This window comes from Lissotriton vulgaris, chromosome 7 (genome assembly GCF_964263255.1).
Source record: "Lissotriton vulgaris chromosome 7, aLisVul1.2, whole genome shotgun sequence".
Classification (NCBI taxonomy): Eukaryota; Metazoa; Chordata; class Amphibia; order Caudata; family Salamandridae; genus Lissotriton; species Lissotriton vulgaris.
The window spans coordinates 1,729,737,982-1,729,762,012 of NC_141695.1; positions in this window are offsets into that span (position 1 = coordinate 1,729,737,982).

The window sequence follows — 24,031 nt, forward strand, 5'->3', positions numbered from 1 at the left end:
TTTGGGACCTACTCGACTCATCCTCCCCGGACGTCGTCTTCCTGACAGAGACCTAGATGAACCCCTCCTCGGTGCCCGACATCGCCATAGCCATCCCGCACGGTTTCAAGATCACCCGCAGGGACCGCACCAACAGAGCAGGAGGAGGAATCGCCATCGTCCACGGGAAAACCCTCAGAATCTCGATCAGCACCGAAAACACCCTCGGCGCCGCCAAACACCTGCACTTCCAGATCCACATCAATCCCAACACCACCCTCAGAGGAACCCACATCTCCAGACCCCGGAACCAGGCACAGTTCAGTGACTCCATCGCCGACTTGTCAGCATGCACGCCCTTGCATCCACAGACTACATTCACCTTGGAGACCTGAACTTCCACCTCAAGAAAACCAACGACAGCAACTCCACCACCCTGCTCGACAACCTCTCCAACCTCAGACTCAAACAGCTCATCGTTAGTCCCATCCACTCCGCCGGACACACGCTCTACCCTATCTTCTCTTCCAGCAACCACGACACCTTTAGCCACACTACTGAACTCCACTGGACCGATCACCGCTGTATCCACTTCACCTTGGATAAACCCAAAAAGTACTACCACCTACAACGGACCCCCCGCCGCAGCTGGAACAAAGTCACCGAAGACCAGCTAATCTCCACCCTCACCCAAAACCCACCAACAGACACCACTGACACTGACACGGCTGCCCGCAACCTCAGGCAATGGATCGACAACTGCACCAACATGCTCGCATTGATCAAGAAACCCTCAAACAGATGCACCAACAGAAAAGCCATAAGGTTCAATACCGACCTCCAGGCTTCCAAGCAGACCTGCTAAAGACGCGAGAAGAAGTGGCACCACGAACAGACACCAGACAACAATGCATCCCACAAGAACGCCATCCGCAGGCACCACCAACTCATCCAAACCGCCAAAAGGACCTCCTTCAAGGAAACGAATCGACAACAATGCACACAACAGCAAAGAGCTCTTCAACATCGTGAAGGAACTCTCCAACCCCAGCTCAAACTCTAACAACATCCTACAATCGCAAGGCCTCTGCAACTCCCTAGCCACCTTCTTTTACCACAAGATCGCAGACATCCATGACAGCTTCAACAACCAGGCCCACCCAACAACCGCTGACACCTCAGACACACCACCCCCCAGCCACACCGACCTCCTGCTCTCCTAGACCAACGTCAATGACGGTGACACCATCAAAATCATGAACACCTACCACTCCGGCTCACCATCTGACCCCTGCCCGCACCACATCTTCAACAAAGCAAATTCCATCATCGCACCCCATCTCCGGAAGATTGTTAACATCTCCTTTGAGACAGCCACCGTTCCGGAGAGTTGGAATCACGCCAAGATGAACGCCTTACTCAAGAAACCCAAGGCGAACGCGCAGCGGTCACGCACAGCGGGCGCGCCGAAGGCGCGCCAAAGGTAAGCCCGTCTAAGCCCGTCCGCGCCTGGACCGCGCCCAGTGCCAGGTGCCAGGACCCCTGCCCACCCGCCTGACGTACACCGCCGCCACCCTCAACGCACTCAACACCGGCCGAATCCAAGGATGCTACCGAGCCACCCCACGACGCACCCACGGACCCTTCAGCTGCCAAGCCTGCAAGTTCACCTGCATCCGGACCTGCCCTGCACCAGCACCCGCCAAGCCGAACACCAACAGCAACCACCTCAAGTGCATCCTGCTCAACACCCGCTCCGTCCACAGACACGCCATCGAACTCTGGAACCTCCTCGACACCACAGCCCCTGACATTGCCTTCCTCACGGAGACCTGGATGAACGCCTCTTCAGCGCCCGACATCGCCATCGCCATCCCAGAGGGATACAAGATCACCCGGAGGGACCGCTCCGCCAACCAGATGGAAGGAGGCATCGCCGTCATCCACAGGGACACCATCCGCATCACGACCAACACCGACGACACCCTGACAACCGCCGAACACCTGCACTTCCAGATCCACACCGACCCGAAGACCCCCCTCAGAGGCACCCTGATCTACCGACCCCCGGGACCACGCACACAATTCAGCGAGGACATCGCCGACTTCATCAGCCCGCATGCCCTCCCCTCCGCTGACTACATCCTCCTGGGGGACCTCAACTTCCACCTGGAGAACAACAGCGACCGCAACACCATCACCCTGCTCGACAACCTCGCCAACCTCGGACTCAAGCAGCTGGTGTCCACCCCCACCCACCTCGCCGGACACACACTCGACGCCGTCTTCTCATCCAGCAAAGACATCGCCTTCAGCCACGCCACAGGACGGACCACAGCTGCGTCCACTTCACCTTCAAAAGAACGAAGATTCACCACCACCAGCAACAGGTTGCCCGAAGAAGCTGGAACAAGATCACAGCCGACCAGCTCGCCGCTTCCCTGAGCCAGCACCCTCCTGCCAGCTCAGCGAAACCCCAGCCAGGCCGCCGACAACCTCACGAAGTGGATCAGCAACTGCGCGGACGAACTCGCCCCTCTGAGGACCCCGCCCAGCAGACCCGCCAGCAAGAAAGCCCCATGGTTCACCGACGAACTCAAGAGCTCCAAGAAGAACTGCCGAGCCCTCGAGAAAGTCTGGAGAAGGGAACCAACACCGGACAACATGACCACCCTCAAGCTTGCCACCCGGAAGCACCACCAACTGATCCGCGCCGCCAAGAAAACTGCATTCAAGGACCGGCTGGACAACAACGCACACAACTGCAAGGAACTCTTCAACATCGTGAAAGAGCTCTCCAACCCCAACGCCGGAAACAACGACATCACCCCATCGCAAGACCTCTGCAACTCCCTCACCTCCTACTTCCACAACAAGATCGCGGACATACACAACAGCTTCAGCATTCAACCGACGCACGCCACGACCACAGCAACGCCGCCCACCACCACCCTCCGCGCCTGGACTCCGATCAGCACCGAAGACACCGTCCGCATGATGAACTCCGTCCACTCCGGATCTCCGACCGACCCCTGCCCTCACCACGTCTTCAACAAGGCCGACGCTGTCATCGCACCCCACCTGCCGGACATTATCAACACCTCCTTCGACACCGCCACCTTCCCTGAGAGCTGGAAGCACGCCGAACTCAGCGCTCTACTCAAGAAACCTACAGCGGACCCCACCGAACTCAAGAATTACCGCCCCATCTCGCTCCTCCCGTTTCCAGCCAAAGTCATCGAGAAGACCGTCAACAAACAGCTGGCCACCTTCCTCGAGACGAATGGATCCCTCGACCCCTCACAGTCTGGCTTCCGAGCCAACCACAGCACCGAGACCGCCCTCATCGCCGCCACCGACGACATCCGGGCCCTGATGGACAACGGAGAAACAGCGGCCCTCATCCTCCTAGACCTCTCCGCGGCATTCGACACTGTCTGCCACCACACCCTAGTGCAGCGCCTCAGCAACGTCGGAATCCAGGAGAAGGCACTGGAATGGATTGTCTCCTTCCTCGACGGAAGAACACAGAGAGTCCGCCTACCACCGTACAAGTCAGAGGCCACCGAAGTCATCTGCGGCGTCCCTCAAGGATCCTCGCTGAGCCCCACCCTCTTCAACGTCTACATGAGCCCCCTCGCGGCCATCGCACGCCAACACAACCTCAACATAATCTCCTACGCCGACGACACCCAGCTGATCCTCTCCCTGACCAACGACCCCGCCGCCGCCAGAGCCAACCTGCACGAAGGGATGAAAGATGTAGCCGAGTGGATGACGACCAGCCGCCTGAAACTGAACTCAGACAAGACGGAGGTCCTCATCCTGGGCTCCTCGCCCTCCGCCTGGGACGACTCCTGGTGGCCCCCCGCCCTGGGCACCGCACCCAAACCGACGGACCACGCACGCAACCTGGGCTTCATCCTGGACTCCTCCCTCTCCATGACCAGACAAGTCAACGCCGTCTCCTCGTCGTGCTTCAACATCCTGCGCATGCTACGGAAGATCTTCTGGTGGATCCCCACGAAGACCAGGAAGACTGTCACCCAGGCCCTCGTCACCAGCCGGCTGGACTACGGCAACGCCCTCTACGCCGGAACCACCGCCAAGCTCCAGAAGAGACTCCAGCGGATCCAGAACGCCTCAGCCAGACTCATCCTCGACATCCCACGAAACAGCCACATCTCCGGACATCTGAGAGACCTGCATTGGCTCCCCGTCAACAAAAGAATCACCTTCCGTCTCCTCACCCATGCACACAAAGCCCTACACGATCAAGGCCCGAGCTACCTCAACAACCGAATCAACTTCTACGCTCCCAAACGCCACCTCCGATCAGCCAGCCACGCCCTCGCCGCCGTCCCCCGCATCCGAAGAGCGACAACAGGAGGAAGGTCCTTCTCCTACCTGGCCGCCAAGACCTGGAACTCCCTCCCGACCGACCTGCGCTTGACCCAAGACCACCTCTCCTTCAGGAAGAAGCTCAAGACCTGGCTGTTCGAGCAGTAACGGCACCCCCCCCCTCCAAGCGCCTTGAGACCCTACGGGTAAGTAGTGCGCTCTATAAATGTCTTTGATTGATTGATTGATTAAGTACCTCAAGAACTTCCAGCCCATCTCCCTGCTCCCGGCGAAAGTCATAGAGAAGATTGTCAACAAGCAACTGACCGCTTCCTCGAAGAGCACAAATCTCTGGACTCGTCCCAATCCGGATTCCGCAGCAACCACAGCACCGAAACTACCCTCATTGCCGCCACTGACGACATCAGGACCCTGCTGGACAGTGAAACCGCAGTCCTCATCTTCCGGGACCATTCAGCCACCTTCAACACCACACCCTAAGCATACGCCTCCAAGACGCAGGGATCCGTGACAAAGCCCTGGACTGGACCACCTCCTTCCTCACCGGCAGAACTCAGATTGTCCACCACCCTCCATTCCGATCTGAAGCCACCAAGATCATCTGCGGCGTACCTCAAGTATCATCCCTCAGCCCGACCCTTTTCAACGTCTACATGGCACCGCTCGCCAACATCCTCCGATCGCACAACCTCAACATCGTCTCATAGGCCGATGACACCCAGCTGATCCTCTCCCTCACCAAGGCCTCCGCCACCGCCAAAACCAACCTCTACAAAGGAATGAGGCCAGAGCCGAATGGACGAAGAACAGCCACCTGAAACTGAACTCAGACAAGACGGTGGTCCTCATCCTCGGCTCCAACCCCTCTGCCTGGGACGACTCCTGGTGGCGGGCCACACTGGGAGCTGCACCGACACCCACCGATCACGCACGCAACCTGGGGTTCATCCTAGACTCATCGCTATCAATGACCTAACAAGTCAACACTGTCTCCTCTTTCTGCTTCAACACCCTCCACATGCTCCGTAAGATCTACAGATGGATCCCAACTGGAACCAGAAGGACGGTCACCCAGGCCCTCGTCAGCAGCAGACTGGACTATGGCAATGCCCTCTACACGGGAACCACGGCCAAACTCCAGAAACGACTACAACGCATACAGAATGCCTCCTCACGCCTCATCCTCGACATCTCCCACCACAGCCACATCACAGCCCACCTGAGGGACCTGCACTGGCTCCCCGTCAACAAGAGGATCACCTTCAAGCTCCTCACCCACGCTCAAAAGGCACTCTGCAACACCGGACCAGCATATCTCAACAAATGACTCACCTTCTACACCCCGAATCACCAGCTTCGCTCCACTGACCTCGCCACCATTCCACACATCCACAGAATGACCACCGGTGGCAGATCATTCTCCCACCTTGCCGCCAAGACATGGGACACCCTCTTCACCCACCTGCGGCAGACCCAGGACCTGCTGACCTTCAGGAGATATCTCAAGACCTGGCTATTCGAACAGTAGCAGCACCCCCCCTAGCGCCTTGAGACCTTCACGGGTGAGTAGTGTGCTCTACAAATGCCTGATTGATTGATTGACTGGGTGCATGATTATTTTAGAGGGTCTCCGGGTGGGTGTATAAGTGTCTGAGAGGGTCTGTGAGTGGGTGGATGAGTCTCTGAGTGGGTGAGTGAGTGGTTGTGTGAGTCTGAGTGGGTGAGTGAGTGAGTGGGCCTGTCAATGCTTGGATAAGTCTTCTCTGAGTGGGTCTGTGAGTGGGTGTGTGAGTGAGTCTGTGAGTGAGTGTGAATAAATGAGTGGGTCTGTGAGTGGTTGTGTGCTAAAAAAGGGAGAGGCACACGGGGTCCCATCTTTGAGGTCTTCACAAAAAGGCAAACCACTCCCCCTAGGACTGGTGGTGGGGTCCCACAGGGACCCAGCTGGGAGTCAAACAAAAATGTAAAAATTTGCTGCAAAATCATGGGTAGATCAGCAAATTCGCTTAAAAATAAATTGAAAAGAAAAACAAGTGTGGTCTCCCACGTATGTTTTCATTGTAGTCCTTTGGTGGGCCGGATCCCGGGGGCATGTGTGCATAAAAAAAAGAAAAGGAGGGAGATCATGTGGCCCTCCTAGGGTCTTTTTAGCCCCAGGGACCACCATCTCCCTGAGGCTTTATTTTATCAATGGAGGGGGCCCCCTCCATTGGGATTATTGAGACCAGAGGACGTCCACCTCCCCAGGCTTTATTTTATCAATGGAGGGGGGTTGTGCGGACCATGCCACTGACACAACTTCATAGGGGGTGCCACAGGGATTCCCCTAGTCTCGGAGATCGCCACCTCCCTGGGGACTATTAAAAAATATTGGGAGCGGGATTTCATTAAAAATAAGCGTGGAAGACTAAGCTTTTAAAAAAAATCACAGTGATATGCATAAATATTTGCAAAAATCGCCATGAATTTTTGAAAAATGCTTTTCTGCCGAATATCAATGCTACAGGGTTACAATATTCGTACCCTGCCCCTTTTTTTTCTGGGTCTCGGCCGAAGCTGAGTACCAAAATGGCGGGCAGCACTTCCTGGTTGAAGTGTTGGCAGTCAATTAGAGCTCTGCAGATCTCTGCACAAGCCCATTGTTATTCGCAAAGGCTTTGCGACCCTAGATATACAAATTTGGATTTCCTTTAATATCTTGAAAACCACTGAATGGATTTTCACACAAATATCAACAAAAAAATCTGGACCAAAAGCTACCTTTCTCCCAAATATTGGTTCAGTCCCATCTAGCGGTTCAGGTTGTAGGCGTGTCTAAAATCTCTAAGGAATTTACATGGGACATACACTTTTTTGACCCCCCCCCCCCCTTATCTGGGTCCCCGCTTGATGGATCGCCCAGACACATTCCATGCACAACTAGAATCACCAATATGCTTTTTCTGGAAAATTTTGTGAAGATTCGTCTACTGGCGCTAAAGATATAGTCAAGTGAAAAAACTGCTTTCCTATGTAAACATGGTCCTAACTATAACTACCTACTGGTGACCGCCAGTAGGAAATATATATATATACATACACACATATATATGTGGATTACTTAGCGGCAGCCCAGCCGCGGAAACGCCCCTCCGCGAGTCAGCGGACCTGCAACTCCTGAAGAGTCAGGAGCCGAGAGATCAGAGAGACCTAGGTTGTGGGTCATGAATTAAGCAGCAACATCACTGTTTTCCTCTTTAAGTAGCCCACTTGGGTAAAGTACTTTTGCTTTATTTTACAGAACCCGCCAACACCAACTGTGGCAAAACCGCGAGGAACTTCTAAGACCACGAAGCATTGCAGCTCCAGTCCCACTAGGGAGGGTCTTAATGTTTTTAAATGGCTCCTCACTGTTGCCGGGACTGTTGTTAAGCTGTCAGTGATCAAGGGCACAGTGCTGCCCGAAACGCGTTTGGCCTGTGATAAAGACTTGTGAGGGAACGTGGTGCTACTGCTAACCTACAATTAAAAATATGGTGACAGCGCCGTGGTGTGTGCCGCTTCCATCGAGGGCAACCTTTGTCTGTGAATACATATATGTATATATACATATACATACTTATATATATGAGAAGGACACACAGCACTATAAAAGTCAAATAAAGTCTTTATTTCCAAAGTTTCATCACTTTGAACATTTTTTCAAAAATTCTCCATTTGAACACATATGTTCAACAACCAAGCCATATATTCAACAGCCAGTCTCAGAGGAAATAGATCATGTCAACTGCCATAAATATATATAGATATATTCACTGAAAAAAACAAAAGTTCCACGGACATTATATTTAGGCTCAGATTATACACGCACAAAACCATAGAATTCAGCAGTTATAGTTACCTGAGCTAACTATTACTCATGCCCTAGCAATGTACTGCTAACGAAATCACATATTACATCATTCATGACATGTTCAGTGACATCACTGAACTGTGAGTGGATGTGTGAGTGTCTGAGTGGATCTATGAGTGGGTGTGTGAGTGTCTGAGTGGGTCTGTGAGTGGGTGTCTGAGTGTTTGTGTGGGTCTGTGAGGGAGTGTCTGAGTGTCTGTGTGGGTCTGTCAGTGGGTGTGTGAGTGCCTGTGATAGTAGGTACGTGGTTGTGCAAGTGCCAGTGTGAATCTCTAAGTGGATCTGTAAGTGTCTGAATGGCTCTGAGTGGCTGTGTGAGTGCCTACATGGATAAGTGAGTGGGTGTGGGAGTGTCTGGGTGGATTTGTGAGTGGGTGCGAAAGTGTCTATGAGTGGGTGTGTCAGTGTGAGGGTGTGTGAGTGTCTGAGTGGGTGTGTATCTGTGTGGGTCTGGAAGTGGGTGGTCCAATGCACACATGCATGTGTGAGTGGGTGAGTGATGCCTATCTGGGTTTGTGAGTGGATCTGAAGGTGCCTGTATGGTTCTGTGGGTGGATGTGTGAATGCCTCCAAAGGCCTGTGAGTGGGTGCGTGACTGCCTGGGCAGGTCTGTAATTGGATGTGAGAGTACCTTTTTTGGGTGTATGTGTGGGTCTGAACATTTTTTTTTTTTTTTCAAAGTGCGTCAAGATTCATGAATCCATTGTGAATTTACATGGGAACTGCACTGAGCCACCCGGGGGATCTGTGGATTCCCAAAGTGGAAAAAACCCCACTATAACTCAATTTTGTATGCAACATAGGTCCCTCTGACACTCGTCTAGCACACCTATGGGTTCAGGGTACCTCTACCCTTGTTGTATATGAATTTAGGACCCTAGTGTAATTTTCCCCGATTCATGCCCATATATAGGTATAAATCACCCTATCCTTATATAGGCATAGAAATCATAACCATATTTAGACTTAGCCTATGCAGTCCAAATCCGGCATGGCTACTTCCACTAGTTCCGAGAATTCACAACGATTTCTTGGAGAAACCCGCCTTCAGCAGTCAGGGACTTCCCCTTGCTTGAATATTGATTTATCCAAGAACTCAAGGAGTTTTCAAAGAACTTAGTCTTTGATAACGTTATTATGTTATTATGTCCAACCTTACGTCAATCTCGGCACCTTTAAGGTATAAATATGCCCACATTTGCCCAGGCAAACACACGGTGGTTTGGAGCAGTTCGACTATCTACTTGCCCGATGCCCTGCTACATCAAGCGCTGAAGGAAGCCAAACCTCCAGCTGACGCACTGGGAAATACGCTGTGTTTTCTCTTGCCGAGAAATCCAGATCCAGTGTTTCCAGGCTACCCTTTCGGGTTGCTGGGAGATCGAGTCCTGAGAGAGAGATACAAGACCTCCTCCATTCTAAAACCAAGGTACGAAGCTGATTAGACCCTTAGAGAATTCTTGGAATAGATTCTTGGCAAAAGAATACTAAACTTAAGCTACACCTTACTTACTTCTTCCCTCGTACTAGACCTAGGTTAGGTACACCGGGGTAGGCATATTTTAGAAGCACCAGTTGACTACTTTTAGTCATTATTTATTAATGTATGTATTCTGTATTATTTTATATGGCTTAGAAACCATACCATGCTTTTACAGTATTATTTTATAATACTCCTCGTACTGTACGCATTGTACTTTGCAACCAGTATTACGATTGTAGCAGTTCATTTCTCCTGCATGAGACAGAATACTTTTTATTGAAAACGACGTCTATCTATTTCCCTGCACCTCTGGTGAAACGAAGCATGCACGATTGACTGAGTGAAATAGTTATCTATTGTTTCCGTGACTCTAGAGATACATTTCTTATTCTGGGGAAACAAAGTTGTCATGTTTATGAGGTTGTCAGAAACTAATCTCTTCTTGTGAATTCAAGAATGTTTCTAGTGAACTCTGAGCTAGCTGGCACTCACAATTAAGTCTAACATATTCGATAGAGACCTAATCGACCTCAGTCCTACGTCTAAACTATAGTATATGTTATTCCAATGTGCAGAGCCTATTGGGAATCAAGGAACTACACTACACCCTGACCCCTTTACCCATTTTGCAGAATCATTTTGAGGCCCCAGTACAGTTCCCCGATATTGAAAATGGCTGCTGCAACCTCCCAGTCAGGTTGTGACAGCCAATCACGGCATTGTTGGTGTTGCACAACTTCACAGATCCACAGCAGGGGATCGGCGGAGGGTCTGCGTCCCTAGATATCTATATTTCTTTTTTATTTAATAACTCCACAACTATTGAACACATTTACACCAGATCACAAAAAGGGCTCCTTCTGGACCAACAACTACCTCTCTGACAAAGTTTGTGTAATTTCGTCCAGCAGTTCGGACTGTAGTCATATTTTAAAACCCTATGGGAACATGCCTGGGAAAAGCAGTTTTTTTGACCCCACCCCCCTTTTTCTCAAACCCTGATAGATGGATCACCCCACAACTTTCCATGCACAACTAGACATAGGAGTGCACCTTTTTGGAAAATGTCATGAAAATTCATCAAACCGTGCCAAAGTTATGAGCAAACCAAAAAATGCTTTGCACATGGAAACTAGTTACTAACTATATATATATTACCTACTGGCGGTCGCCAGTAGGTAGTTATAGATAGGATCTACTTTCCATAGGAAATCCGCAACATTCTATTGGGAATAACTTTGGCACCGGTGGACGAATCTTCGCGAATTTCCCAAAGTTCGTGGCCCGCTCCGCTCCTTCCCTGAAAATGTAGGGGGGATTCGTCAAGCGGGGGCCGAGATAAAAGGAGGGTCCCAAAACGTGTTTTCCCCATGTTAATTTCCATAGGGCGGTCAAACTCACTTTTAGCCCGAACGGCTGAATGGATTTCCACCAAACTTGGCAAAATTGTATGGACTGGTACCCCGTGGGCCTTTGCTATGTCTCAAGATATATGCTCCAGTGGTTTTTACGAAAATTAACTTTGAAAAAATATATATTGGGCTACATTGGGCTATATATATGTTAGAGCCCAAATGTAGCCCAATGTAGCCCAATGTAACCCAAAGATGGCCACCAGAGACAAAAAAAAACCAAATGTAGCCCAAATATCAGCCAGATGTAGCCCAACAATTTGCTATTAAAAAAACCTATGAAATTCACTGAAAAAACCATAGGTTTCACACACGTTATAGTTAGGAATTATCATTTAAAAAACCTTTTAAATTCACTGAAAAAACCATAGGTTTCACACTAGTTATAGTTAGGAATTAGCATTTAAAAAAACTATTAAATTCACTGAAAAAAACATAGGTTTCACACCAGTTATAGTTAGCTGGAAATTTTACTGACATAAAACCATTGAAATTCCCACGTTATAGTTAGTTGGACTCACTGTAACTTGTGCGCCTGCAATGCATTGCTGATGACGTCACATATTACATCACTCATGACATGGTCAGTGACTATACATATCCAAGAAAACTCTCTCTTAGGGGAAAGAGCAGAGGCCACACGGGGACTGTGATGGAGAACGCCTTAATTGGAATCAGCTGCATGATGCATTTCGGCCTATTCTGGCCTTCTTCTGATGCCTTCGAGCCTTGATCACGGGAGGCAGTCTCATTTTGAAAACGACCCACGTGGTTTTCCCTTTTATCTATATGGGCCGTATTTTCACTTAAGGGCGCGCACAGGGAAAAGTCTGCAAATTGAAAGGCGAATAGCACTGTCTTTTCTTCCTTTGTAGATGACCATAATGGGAAAACACTTCTTAAAAATTATACTTCCCTGAGCTCTATAAGCCAAGTCTGCCCACTAACACAGTTATCAAGGCTCGACAAGAGCAGAAAAGTTGGGATTTACTGCCTCTTACCTTCGTGCTGTCTCACCATTAAAGATTTTAGCAACTCTGCCAAGTGTCGGTGCACCTCTTTTAAAGTATAAAGGAGGTGATGCTGGGATGTTTTCCAGAAGCCCCGTGCTGTTTTGCACTGGCCGCCCTTCAAGGTTCAGGCTCGTGTCGTTGGGCACGGTGTTTGGATTTATTGGTTGGAGCCTGACCTGCTTGCCCCGGTGAACGTGTTTACTGCGTGCGGCGAGTTGGGAGCAGGCTGGTGTCGTGGGCACGGTGTTTGGATATATATATATTACTTACCCAGGTGGTATTTGCCGCTGGGTAGTTATAGTTAGGATCAAATCTTGTTTCCATTTCCTTAGGAAAAGCATTTTTTGATTTGCTTATAACTTTGGCGCTTTTTAGCAAAACTTAACAAAAAATTCCCAAAAAAGCATCATTCAGCTTAGCTCGCTCTAGGAAAGTTTCAGGGTGATCCATCATATGGGAGCTGAGAAAAAGGGGGGTCCCAAAACACATTTCCCCCATTCACTTATCCATAGGAAAATTGAATAGTGACACCGCAGAAAAAGCTGAATGGAATTTACTTCAAATTCATCCAGTTGGCTTTTTGATAGTTGGTGTAAATCCATCTAGTCGTTTTTGAGAAATTAAGGTTAAAAAATATAGGGCCATATGTATGATAGTTACATTTTGCGATTCTCAAATAGCGATTTTTAGTGAATCGCTATTTGAGAATCGCAAAATGCTATGTATATAGGATTTGCAAATAATTTTGCGAATCCTACATATTCCTTAATTGCAAATCGCAAATTGCAATTTGCAATTAAGAAGTACCTCCCCATTCATTCCTATGGGCCTAGAGACCCATAGGAATGAATGGGAAGACATTCTCAATTTGCGATTCTCAATTAGAGAATCGCAAATTGAGAATGCAATTTCAAGGGTGCCAGGGTGTCAAAAGGACACCCTGTTGCATGCCTGAAATATGCATGAGTGCCCATGTGGCACACATACATGCAAAATAGCTAAGTGGTATTTATTTAGGGCTTAGGGCTTAGGGCATGTATGTGTGCCACATGGCACTTTGAAAAATGCAAAAAAGTGCATTTTTCAAAGAAATCGTAAATTACCACCAACTTGAAGTTGGTGGTAATTTGCAATTCATTATGGCCAAATTGCACTTTTTCTGGGCCTCATACATTGCACTTAAGGAATAGCAATTTGCGATTCCTTAAATGCAATGGCAAAATAGGGAATCGCAAATTTGCGATTTCTTATTTTGCGAGGCTGTTTTGCTTAAATAAATACCACTTAGCTATTTTGCGATCGCAAATACCCAAAGTCTACGAATTTCAGCGTTTGTGATCACAAAACTGCCTTCATACATATGGCCCATAGATATTTCAAGCAGTGGAGGATCCGCAGTGGACCCATGATGGATCAGCAGACCCTCAAGGTTATCCTCACGCTGTGACTGGCTGGCCACAACCTGAAAAAAAAGTGTTGGCTGCCATCTTAAGACTCGGAGACTTGGACTCAAAGTTTCAAAAATAAAAATAAATAAGATATAACGGGACAAGACAGAGGCACCCAGAACCCCTGGTCATGCGAAGGGGGGAGTCCTAGAGAGACCTCCTGTGGTCAAATTAAAAAAATGTTTCTTGGAGTGGATTTGTGGATTTGTGGATCCTCCGTGGTGCCCAACATAACAGTTCTGGGCATCACACCTTTGGCCGTACGCAGGGGCGGTTTCCTCCGGGGCCAAACCTGTAGCCGAGCACTGCAGACACCCCCCCACCGCCCCCTCCCATTGGGCAGCCAACTTCAAGTAATGCACATCCTGTGGCCGTGTGTAGGGGAGTTTGCAAAGAATGGGGTTGGCTGCATAGCCTTGCCTCTAGTAAGCCAACCCTACACCACGCACAGCCTTCTTCAGCACCAAAATATAAAAGTGAGCCTATTGAGTTTATCATGGAGTGAGCACATAAATATATATAAAAATAGTTTATTATCTTCGCCAAAAATCATCAATTATTTTAATCAAATGTATATTTCAAAGCAGTGTTTATTAATCTTGATTACAATGAAAATATTCAATACATTTTTATTAAAACATGTCTGTGACTCTTTCTTTTTACATAATTTTTATTTCTACTGTTTGTGAAAGTAGACAGCCAGAGACAGAGTTAAAAAATCAAGCATTTATCTGGACATTTTTCATCCACAAAAATGTAATCATAGGAACAACCACATGAGGGCCTTGCATTTTTTTATATACATATCTTCAGGTTATATAAAACACAGCCATAAATCCAGCCTCTAGAGGATGATGCACTCCCAACTGCAGACCAAAATCTCCACCCTGGGAAGTGCATTATAAAACAAGCATTTACAATGCAATGGTCTCGGCATCATTAAAAGTAGAGCTATTGGCATTGCTCATGACATATCTTTTTTTTTCTTAAATCATAAATAACAGCACTCTGCACTCAACAGCACACACCACTCTGCACCTGCACTCACTGCTCTGCACACTCACTCTGCACTCACTACTCTGGACTCACTACTCTGCATTCTGTACTCAGTACTCTGCACTCACTACTCTGCACTCACTACTTTGCACTCTGCACTCACACTCTGCACTCAATAGTCTGCAAACTCACTACTCTGCACTCACTACTCTGCACTCACTACTCTGCACTCACTACTCTGCACTCACTACTCGGCACTCACTACTCGGCACTCACTACTCTGCACTCACTACTTTGCACTCCGCACTCACTACTCTGCACTCACTACTCTGCACTCACTACTCTGCACTCACTACTCTGCACTCGCTACTCTGCACTCTGCACTCACTACTCTGCACTCTGCACTCACTACTCTGCACTCACTACTCTGCACTCACTACTTTGCACTCTGCACTCACTACTCTGCACTCTGCACTCACTACTCTGCACTCTGCACTCACTACTCTGCACTCACTACTCTGCACTAACTACTCTGCACTCAATAGTCTGCACACTCTCTACTCTGCACTCACTACTCTACACTCACTCTGCACTCACTACTCTACACTCACTCTGCACTCACTACTCTACACTCACTCTGCACTCACTACTCTGCACTCACTCTGCACTCACTACTCTGCACTCACTACTCTGCACTCACTAATCTGCACTCACTACTCTGCACTCACTACTCTGCACTCACTAGTCTGCACACTCACTAGTCTGCACACTCACTACTCTGCACTCACTACTTTGCACTCTGCACTCACTACTCTGCACTCTGCACTCACTACTCTGCACTCTGCACTCACTACTTTGCACTCTGCACTCACTACTCTGCACTCATTACTCTGCACTCACTACTCTGCACTCACTACTCTGCACTCACTACTCTTCACTCACTACTCTGCACTCACTACTCTGCACTCACTACTCTGCACTCACTACTCTGCACTCACTACTTTGCACTCTGCACTCACTACTCTGCACTCTGTACTCACTACTCTGCACTCTGTACTCACTACTCTGCACTCACTACTCTGCACTCTGCACTCACTCTGCACTCACTACTCTACACTCACTCTGCACTCCCTACTCTACACTCACTTCTCTGCACTCACTACTCTGCACTCACTACTCTGCACTCACTAGTCTGCACACTCACTAGTCTGCACACTCACTAGTCTGCACACTCACACTCTGCACTCACACTCTGCACTCACACTCTGCACTCACACTCTGCACTCAATAGTCAGCACACTCACTACTCTGCACTCACTAGTCTGCACACTCACTACTCTGCACTCACTACTCTGCACTCACTACTCTGCACTCAGTACTCTGCACTCTACACACTCACTCTGCACTCACACTCTGCACTCACTACTCTGCACACTCACTCTGCACTCACACTTTGCACTCACAACTCTGCACTCACACTCTGCAAAGCGCGTCGATTATAATATTTTTTCATGAACTTCCTTTAAAACACACCTTTCTGCAGTGTTGTGTCTCCATTGGCGCACGCACCGGAAGTCAGGCAATATCGCATGTGACGGGGGCGGGGCGTCGTCCGGACCGGAAAAGGAGGCAGGCGGACTAAATGCGTATCGCGGCCCGGGCAAACGGGCACGGGGGGTGCGTGCATGGGCGCTGGTGTGTGTGTGTGTCTGTGTGAATGCACGACAGCAGCTGCCCACAGCGATCGCGATCGCATGCGCGTGCGCGTTTCAAATCGCCTCCAAGGCGATGCGCGCAATAACTTTTTGAGAGCTACGCCGCGCCAAGCAAAGCCCGTGTCCGTAGCATTGTTTTTAAAAAAAACACAGCGCGATCCTGTAATCAAAGTGCCTGGCCATAGTGTCTTCAATAAATTTAATTCTGACGACCTTGTGTGTGTGTTTGTGTGCGAGGGGGGGAGCACTCTGGATCTCTAATGTAAGTCTAAAGGAAAGAGGAATCATTCAACTAATTGCTATTTTAATGAAACTCTTTGAGCTTTCTGCACCACTGTATCATGGTGCCCATTTAGACCTATCGCACACGCTCTTCGACCAGTCGTTCTTCCATGCACAAGTGTGACAATTTAAATCGCATCCCACCATAATGGCGATTTGCTGACATGCCAAGAGCAGCTGCTTCTATCCCTATGTTTGTAGACTGTGTGCCGTTTGTGAGTGTATCGTATCCTACACAGCCCATCCCGTATTTCTGTTTCTGCTTCACTTCCTCTGCTGTAGAGCACCACATTTTGTATGTAAGAGCACTATGTTATAATTCATTTTAGAGCATTCTCCCTTCCGTAGTGTAAATGCCCTTCACGGCCGGATGCAGTATGTAGGTACTCTCATATATTTCTTGGCACCTACGATGTAAGACTGTGTGTTGGATCTAGGAGGACATATATAGCACAGCACCATGTTTTGTTTCACTCATTGCACTAGCACTGTGCTTTTATCCTCTCTTCTCCGTTTGATTAAACACATAAGCCAGCATGTAAACATTTGTATTAATGCTTCAAACGGACTGCATCCACAGGTAAACACTTGCTTTTCATTTTTTGGCTTTCATGCACATGTTATTTTTCAGGGTTTTTTCGGTACGTTATTATTTCACACATCTGATTTAAGCTTTTCGATTTTCAGTGCCCATCACAGCTTTAGCATTCATGTTTAACTTCTTTTTATTCGTTCTGTCCACATTATTTTTACTTCCTTGAAGCATGGCACTGTATGAGCAAGTGCGTGCATGGGCGCTGGTGTGTTTCTGTGTGAATGCACAACAGCAGCTGCCCACAGCGAGCGTGATCGCGTGCGCGTTTCAAATCGCCTCCAAGGCGATGCGCGCGGCCAGGAGTGTCTCCTGGGAAGCACACACGCTAACAATAAGTTCTCGGCGACAACGCGCGGAAGCGCGTTTAGCCGAGACCTAAAAAATGGTAAGCTCTCCTGAGGTCATGATTTCAATGACCCTGGAGACTTACTGTTTTTATTTTCTAATGTTCCTGGGGGACTTCAGAACTCCCTGCAGAACCTCACAACAGTAAAAAGAAATGTCAGTGGCGCCTTTGCCAATTCTAGGGACATCACCATTAAAATAAATGTAAATATCCCTCACAGGGCATTATGCCACATTTCTTGAAGGAGCAATGAATTATAAATGAGCAACCTTGGCTGCTCATTTATTATTCACTTTTGCCCATGTTTTTATTATTCTGAGTGTCCCGATCCCACTTGTGACATCCCGTTTTCTTTTCATGTTTAGCAGGGTGCAGGGCGAGTCCCAAGGCCCCTGTGGGCCTGCTGGCTCACTTCTCTTAGAGGAGCCAGCACTTTTCATTTTATTTTTATTGGGGTTGCCTGATGCAGACCTAGTGCACCTCACAGCAGGCCCCTAGTTGACGACGGAAAGGGAGGCCTAGGGACCCGCAGATCCCCCGGCTCCCCGCATGCACCCAGCCTGGTTGCAGCGGGAGCCAGCATTCCTCTTGCCCACAGGATCTCATACATTGCATTTAAGGAATCGCAATTTGCGATTCCTTAAATGCAATCGCAAAATAGGGAATCGCAAATTTGCAATTCCTTATTTTGTGAGGCTGTTTTGATTTCATACATACCACTTAGCTATTCTGAGAATTTCGGCGTTTGCGATCGCAAAATTGCCTTCATACATATGGCCCTAAGTGATTTGCATAGAATCACAGGATATTGCGCATGGCCACCAAGACTCGAACCGGAATCCCCAGCTCTCGAGTCAGCAGCTTCAGACACTCGCCACATCTTCGCCACTCCCATTTTCGGTCAGGGAGCTCTTTCCTGCTCCCGGACGATGATTTATGAAAACTGGTCTTTATTTATTACATAAGCTAAACCGATGCATTACCAATGCTTGTCCTCAGATTCCAATCGCTGCAGTGGTGTAACATTAGCCCACCCTCTGCAGCCCCCACTGTGCATGTGGGCCTCCAAGCTCCAGGGGGCCCCTTCCAACACTATGCATGCGGGCACCGTCCATGTATTTTGAAGGGGAGCCCCCTCAAGTATCACTACCCACTGAATCGTTATTGGCAAGTCCATCTTTATTTACCAGTGTACACATTCAGGGAGGGCAGAGACTTTCAGAGGGTCTATCATTCAGGGGCATATCAACAAGCTGCAGCGATAATATTATCTCCGCTTCAGAGCCAGTTTTCAGGTGAAAAGTGGCGATAATATAATCGCATTATCAACAAAGACACGCTAGCGCGTGTTTCCTTGCATTAGCGCCCCATGTCAGCACGCCTCCCATCGCATCGCAAATGAGATGCAAAGGAGGCTTGCCTGACAACACACCATGGGTAAATATCGCTAACCCAGCTTCGTGAAATTAACAACGAAGGTTAGCGATATTTGAAATCGCCTTAAGTATGCCTTAACGCAGGAATTTAACATCTGTTCAATTCCTGACTAAGGCATACCTAACATGGGGGATGGATTGTGTGGCTAAGACCAAAGGCCCTCTTGATGCAGCGCTACTCCGGAAATAATTTCTAGAATCTCCTCACCTTTCCCTGAAGTATTTAATCGTTCATTTACTCATCAGTGGGGCCCATAACACTGCGAGTCACTCATACACATTTTCTTTTTACTTCAAAGTTTGGTGTGAATCAAAGGAGAGCTGCTGGATTATAGTGGAGTGTCTAACATTTTAACTACCTATTTATAATATATACATTTGCAGTTTAAATCGTTTACCATGGTTTTCCAATACAATAAATATTTCAGACACACCACAATTGTTTGTCGATAGATCTGCTAGTAAAAATTAGGCTAAGCATGAACAAGACCAGCTTAGTTCTTCATTAATCTAATTTTTATTTAAAGAGAGATTTTCTAGCATAACCTATATTTATTCATATTCTTTTTATTCATTCAATAGAAACAGATTTAAGAAATGAAAGACATTTAACTCATACATTTAATTTTCATTTATTCAGAAACTCAGAAATAAACACATTATTATTATTAAGATTATTTGACACAGATATTAGCAAAAGACATAATAGTTCCCAAATTCTATCTCTCTATTCCCTTCAGCTATTTACCCTTATCTAAAGACTCCGTACTCGTACGAACAAAATTTGAAGTTGAAAAGTTAAAGTTCTTAAGCTCCAAGGAAATTCAGCATTCCGGCAGCATGTCCGGATATGCAGATAGAAATCGAAAAGAGAGCTTTTTTCTAAACTCCGGACCTATTCTTTTATACCCTTTTCTCTAGCTGAACTATCTAAATTCGGTAACAATTGGGGTCTTCGATGATTTTGATTGGTTGGTTTAAGGGGTGGATGAGCATAACCTCATTATCTTATTACTTGACTTCCGCAGAGTCAGCTAAATGAATTTGACCATTGTCTTTAAGGTTACCAGTTCCATCGTGTCCTTTAAATTGTAATTTTAAGCTATTTTCCCAGAGTTTACAATACAGATGTGAAGGACTGGGCTATTCTAAGGCCCAGCGGTGCCAGGGGACAACACCTGAAACCTTCGTGGGTTACCTGTTCCGGCGTACAAATCACAGAGACACGGGAAACTTCCTTCGGCGTCAAAGATCGAGGTTTATTTACTGCAGGGAATACAGAAGTCGCAAGAAGTACAGCATGTGTAGGTTCTAGGAGACTGCTTCAAATTGCAACAGTGGATCGCTCCTTTAATACATATTTTAGTCATAGCACAACATGGCGAACAAAAGGTTACAACTCAGTTCCCACAGTAAACTTCAAACGGGTTGCTTTCATGTATTCAGGATCCCGGAACATAATTACAGTAGCATCGCCGGTTCCCAACTGTAAAAGTACGTTATCCCACCATTAAGTACATTCCATTCCGGCTGTAAACGAGCTTAAGAAAAGAGACAGAAACAGGTGCAACGGAAGACAAAGATAGACAACAGATTGAAAAAGAGTGTAGGGGGCAGTATCGGAAGCATGATTGCAGGATCAAAGGATTCGTGCCTAATGCATGCACGGCTGAAACAATAGACCGGCACGGCAAGATGAGCCTCGAGTAACCCTGGGCGAAGAACTACGCTCCGTTCGCGGAGTTTGCGGAGTTTCGGCAACTCCGCACTCCGCGGAGAACGCGAAGTTGTCGAATACTCCGCAAACTGCTGCGTAGCGTAGTTCTCGCGCGCTCAATAGCATTTTCGCGTGCGCGAGGATGCTTGTCGGTAAGATCGAGTTGCCGAACACGCAGAAACTGCAATCTGGCACAGAATAACTCGCGAACACGTTAGTAGTGACCGGAAATAAGGGGACGCGAGCGGGCGGGACAAACCTCATGGGTAACTTCGCGCGCTACACATCCCGAGCATGCAGGCAATCAATCAATCAATCAATCAGGATATTTGTATAGCGCGCTACTCACCCAGAGGGTTTCAAGGCGCTTGGGGGAGGGGGGTCCGCTACTGCTCGAACAGCCATGTCTTGAGTTGCTTACTGAAGCAGAGGTGGTCTTGGGTCAGGCGGAGGTGGATGGGTAGGGAGTTCCAAGTCTTGGCTGCCATGGTGGATCTTCGGATGCGTGGCACGGCTGCGAGGGCGTGGCTGGTCGATCGTAGCTGGCGGGTGGGAGTGTAGAAGGTCAGGCGGTTGTTGAGATACCTGGGGCCCAGGTCGTTGAGGGCCTTGTGTGCGTGGTTGAGGAGTTGGAATGTGATTCTCTTGCTGACGAGGAGCCAGTGAAGGTCTCTCAGGTGTCCGGAGATGTGGCTGTGTCGGGGGATGTCCAAGATGAGTCGTGCGGAGGCGTTCTGGATGCGTTGGAGTCTTTTCTGGAGTTTGGCTGTGGTTCCGGTATAGAGGGTGTTCCGAAGTCCAGTAGGCTGGTAACGAGTGCCTGTGTGACCATCTTCCTTGGTTTCGGTGGGGAGCCATCGGAAGATCTTTCGCAGCATGCGTAGGATGTTGAAGCATGATGATGAGACGGCGTTGACTTGTCTTGTCATCGAGAGGGAGGAGACCAGGATGAAGCCCAGGTTGCATGCGTGGTCCGTTGGTTTCGGTGCGCTGCCCAGGGCAGGGGGCCACCAGGAGTCGTTCCAGGCGGAGGGTGATGATCCAAGGATGAGGACTTCCGTTCCGTCTTGTCTGAGTTCAGTTTCAGGCGGCTGTTCCTCATCCACTCGGCTACGTCTTTCATCCCTTCGTGTAGGTTGGTTCTGGCGGTGGCTGGGTCATTGGTGAGGGAGAGGATCAGCTGGGTGTCGTCGGCGTAGGAGATGATGCTGTGGTTGTGTTGGCATACGATGGCTGCGAGGGGGCTCATGTAGACGTTGAAGAGGGTGGGGCTGAGTGATGATCCTTGTGGTACGCCGCAGATGACTTCGGTGGCCTTGGATCTGTACGGGGGAGACGGACTCTCTGGGTTCTTCCGGTGAGGAACGAGATGATCCACTCCAGTGCCTTCTCTTGGATTCCGATGTTGCTGAGGCGCTGCACTAGGGTGCGGTGGCAGACAGTATCGAATGCTGCGGAGAGGTCCAGGAGGATGAGGGCCACTGTTTTCCCGTTGTCGAGCAGGGCTCGGATGTCGTCAGTGGCTGCTATGAGGGCAGTCTCGGTGCTGTGGTGGGCGCGGATGCTGGATTGCGAGTGGTCGAGGGATCCGTTCGTCTCGAGGAAGGCAGCAAGCTGTCTGTTGACGGTCTTCTCGATGACTTTGGCAGGAAAGGGGAGGTGCGAGATGGGGCGGTAGTTCTTGAGGTCGGCGGGGTCCGCTGATGGTTTCTTCAGGAGGGCGCTGAGTTCGGCATGCTTCCAGCTCTCCGGGAAGGTGGCGGTGCTGAAGGAGCAGTTGATGATGTCCCGGAGTTGGGGTGCGATGACGGAGTCGGCCTTGTTGAAGACGTAGTGGGGGCATGGGTCGGTTGGTGATCCGGAGTGGATGGTGTTCATCGTGTGGATGGTGTCTTCGGTGCTGACCGGGGTCCAGTCGCGGAGGGTGGTCGTGGGGGGTGTCGGTTCGGTGGTCTTGCGAGGGAGTGATGTTGTTGTTTCCGGCGCTGGGGTTGGAGAGCTCTTTGATGATGCTGAAGAGTTCCTTGCTGTTGTGTGCATTGTTGTCGAGACGTTCCTTGAATGCTGTCTTCTTGGTGGTGTGGATCAGCTGGTGGTGTTAGCGGGTGGCGTGCTTGAGGGCGGTCATGTTGTCTGTAGTTAGGTTTTTTCGCCAGGCTTTCTCGAGGGTATGGCAGTTCTTGGAGTTCTTGAGGTCGTCGTTGAACCAGGAGGCTTTCTTGCTGCCGGGCCCGCTGGGATGGTTTTTCAGAAGTGCAAGGTCGTCAGCGCAGTTGGTGATCCACTGTGTGAGGTTGTTGGCTGTTTGGTTGGGGTCCGTTGAGCTGGCGGGAGTGTTCTGGCTCAGTGAAGTGGTGAGCTGGTCTGTGGTGATCTTGTTCCAGCTCCTGCTGGGAACCTGTTGCGGGTGGTGGTGAGTCGTGGTCTTTCTGAAGCTGAAGTGGACGCAGCTGTGGTCTGTCCAGTGGAGTCCGGTGCAGTGGCTGAAGGAGATGTACTTGCTGGAGGAGAAGACTGGGTCAAGCGTGTGTCCGACGTAGTGGGTGGGGGTGTTCCCCAGTTGCTTGAGTCCGTGGTTGGTGAGGTTGTCCAGCAGGGTGGTGCTGTTGTTGTCGTTGTTGTTCTCCAGGTGGAAGTTGAGGTCCCCTAGGAGGATGTAGTCAGCGAAGGCGAGGGCGTGCGGGCTGATGAAGTCTGCGATGTCTTCGCTGAATTGTGTGCGAGGTCCTGGGGGTCTGTAGATGAGGGTGCCTCTGAGTGTGGTCTTGGGGTCAGTGTGTATCTGGAAGTGAAGATGTTCGGCGGCTGTGAGGGTGTCGTCTGAGTTGGTCGTGATGCGGATGGTGTTCTTGTGGACGATGGCGATGCCTCCTCCTGTCTGGTTGACGTGGTCTCTCCGGGTGATCTTGTATCCGTCCGGGATGGCGACGGCGATGTCGGGCGCTGAGGAGGCATTCATCCATGTTTCCGTGAGGAAGGCGACGTCTGGAGATGTGGTGTCGAGCAGGTTCCAGAGTTCCACGGTGCTCCCGAAGACGAAAAACGGCTCGCGAACGGGTCAAGCAAGCTACTACGCATGTTCGCGGAGTTATGCGTAGTTCGCGGAGTGCAAGTGCATCTTCGCGTAGCTCCGCGGAGTGCGGCTACGCGAACTACGCCCAGGCTTAGCCTCGAGCGGGGCCATCTGCCTTTGCAGTGTCATCCCCCTCGTCATAAAGACACCCTCAAAGGAACACGTGTCTTCCGCAAGAGCTTGGGAATCCCAGGGTCACGAAGCGGACAGTGTCCGTTCGCTGGCTACTTGAGGGCAAGAGACAAAATGGATGCCGTATCTAAAATGGAACCCGTGGGTTCC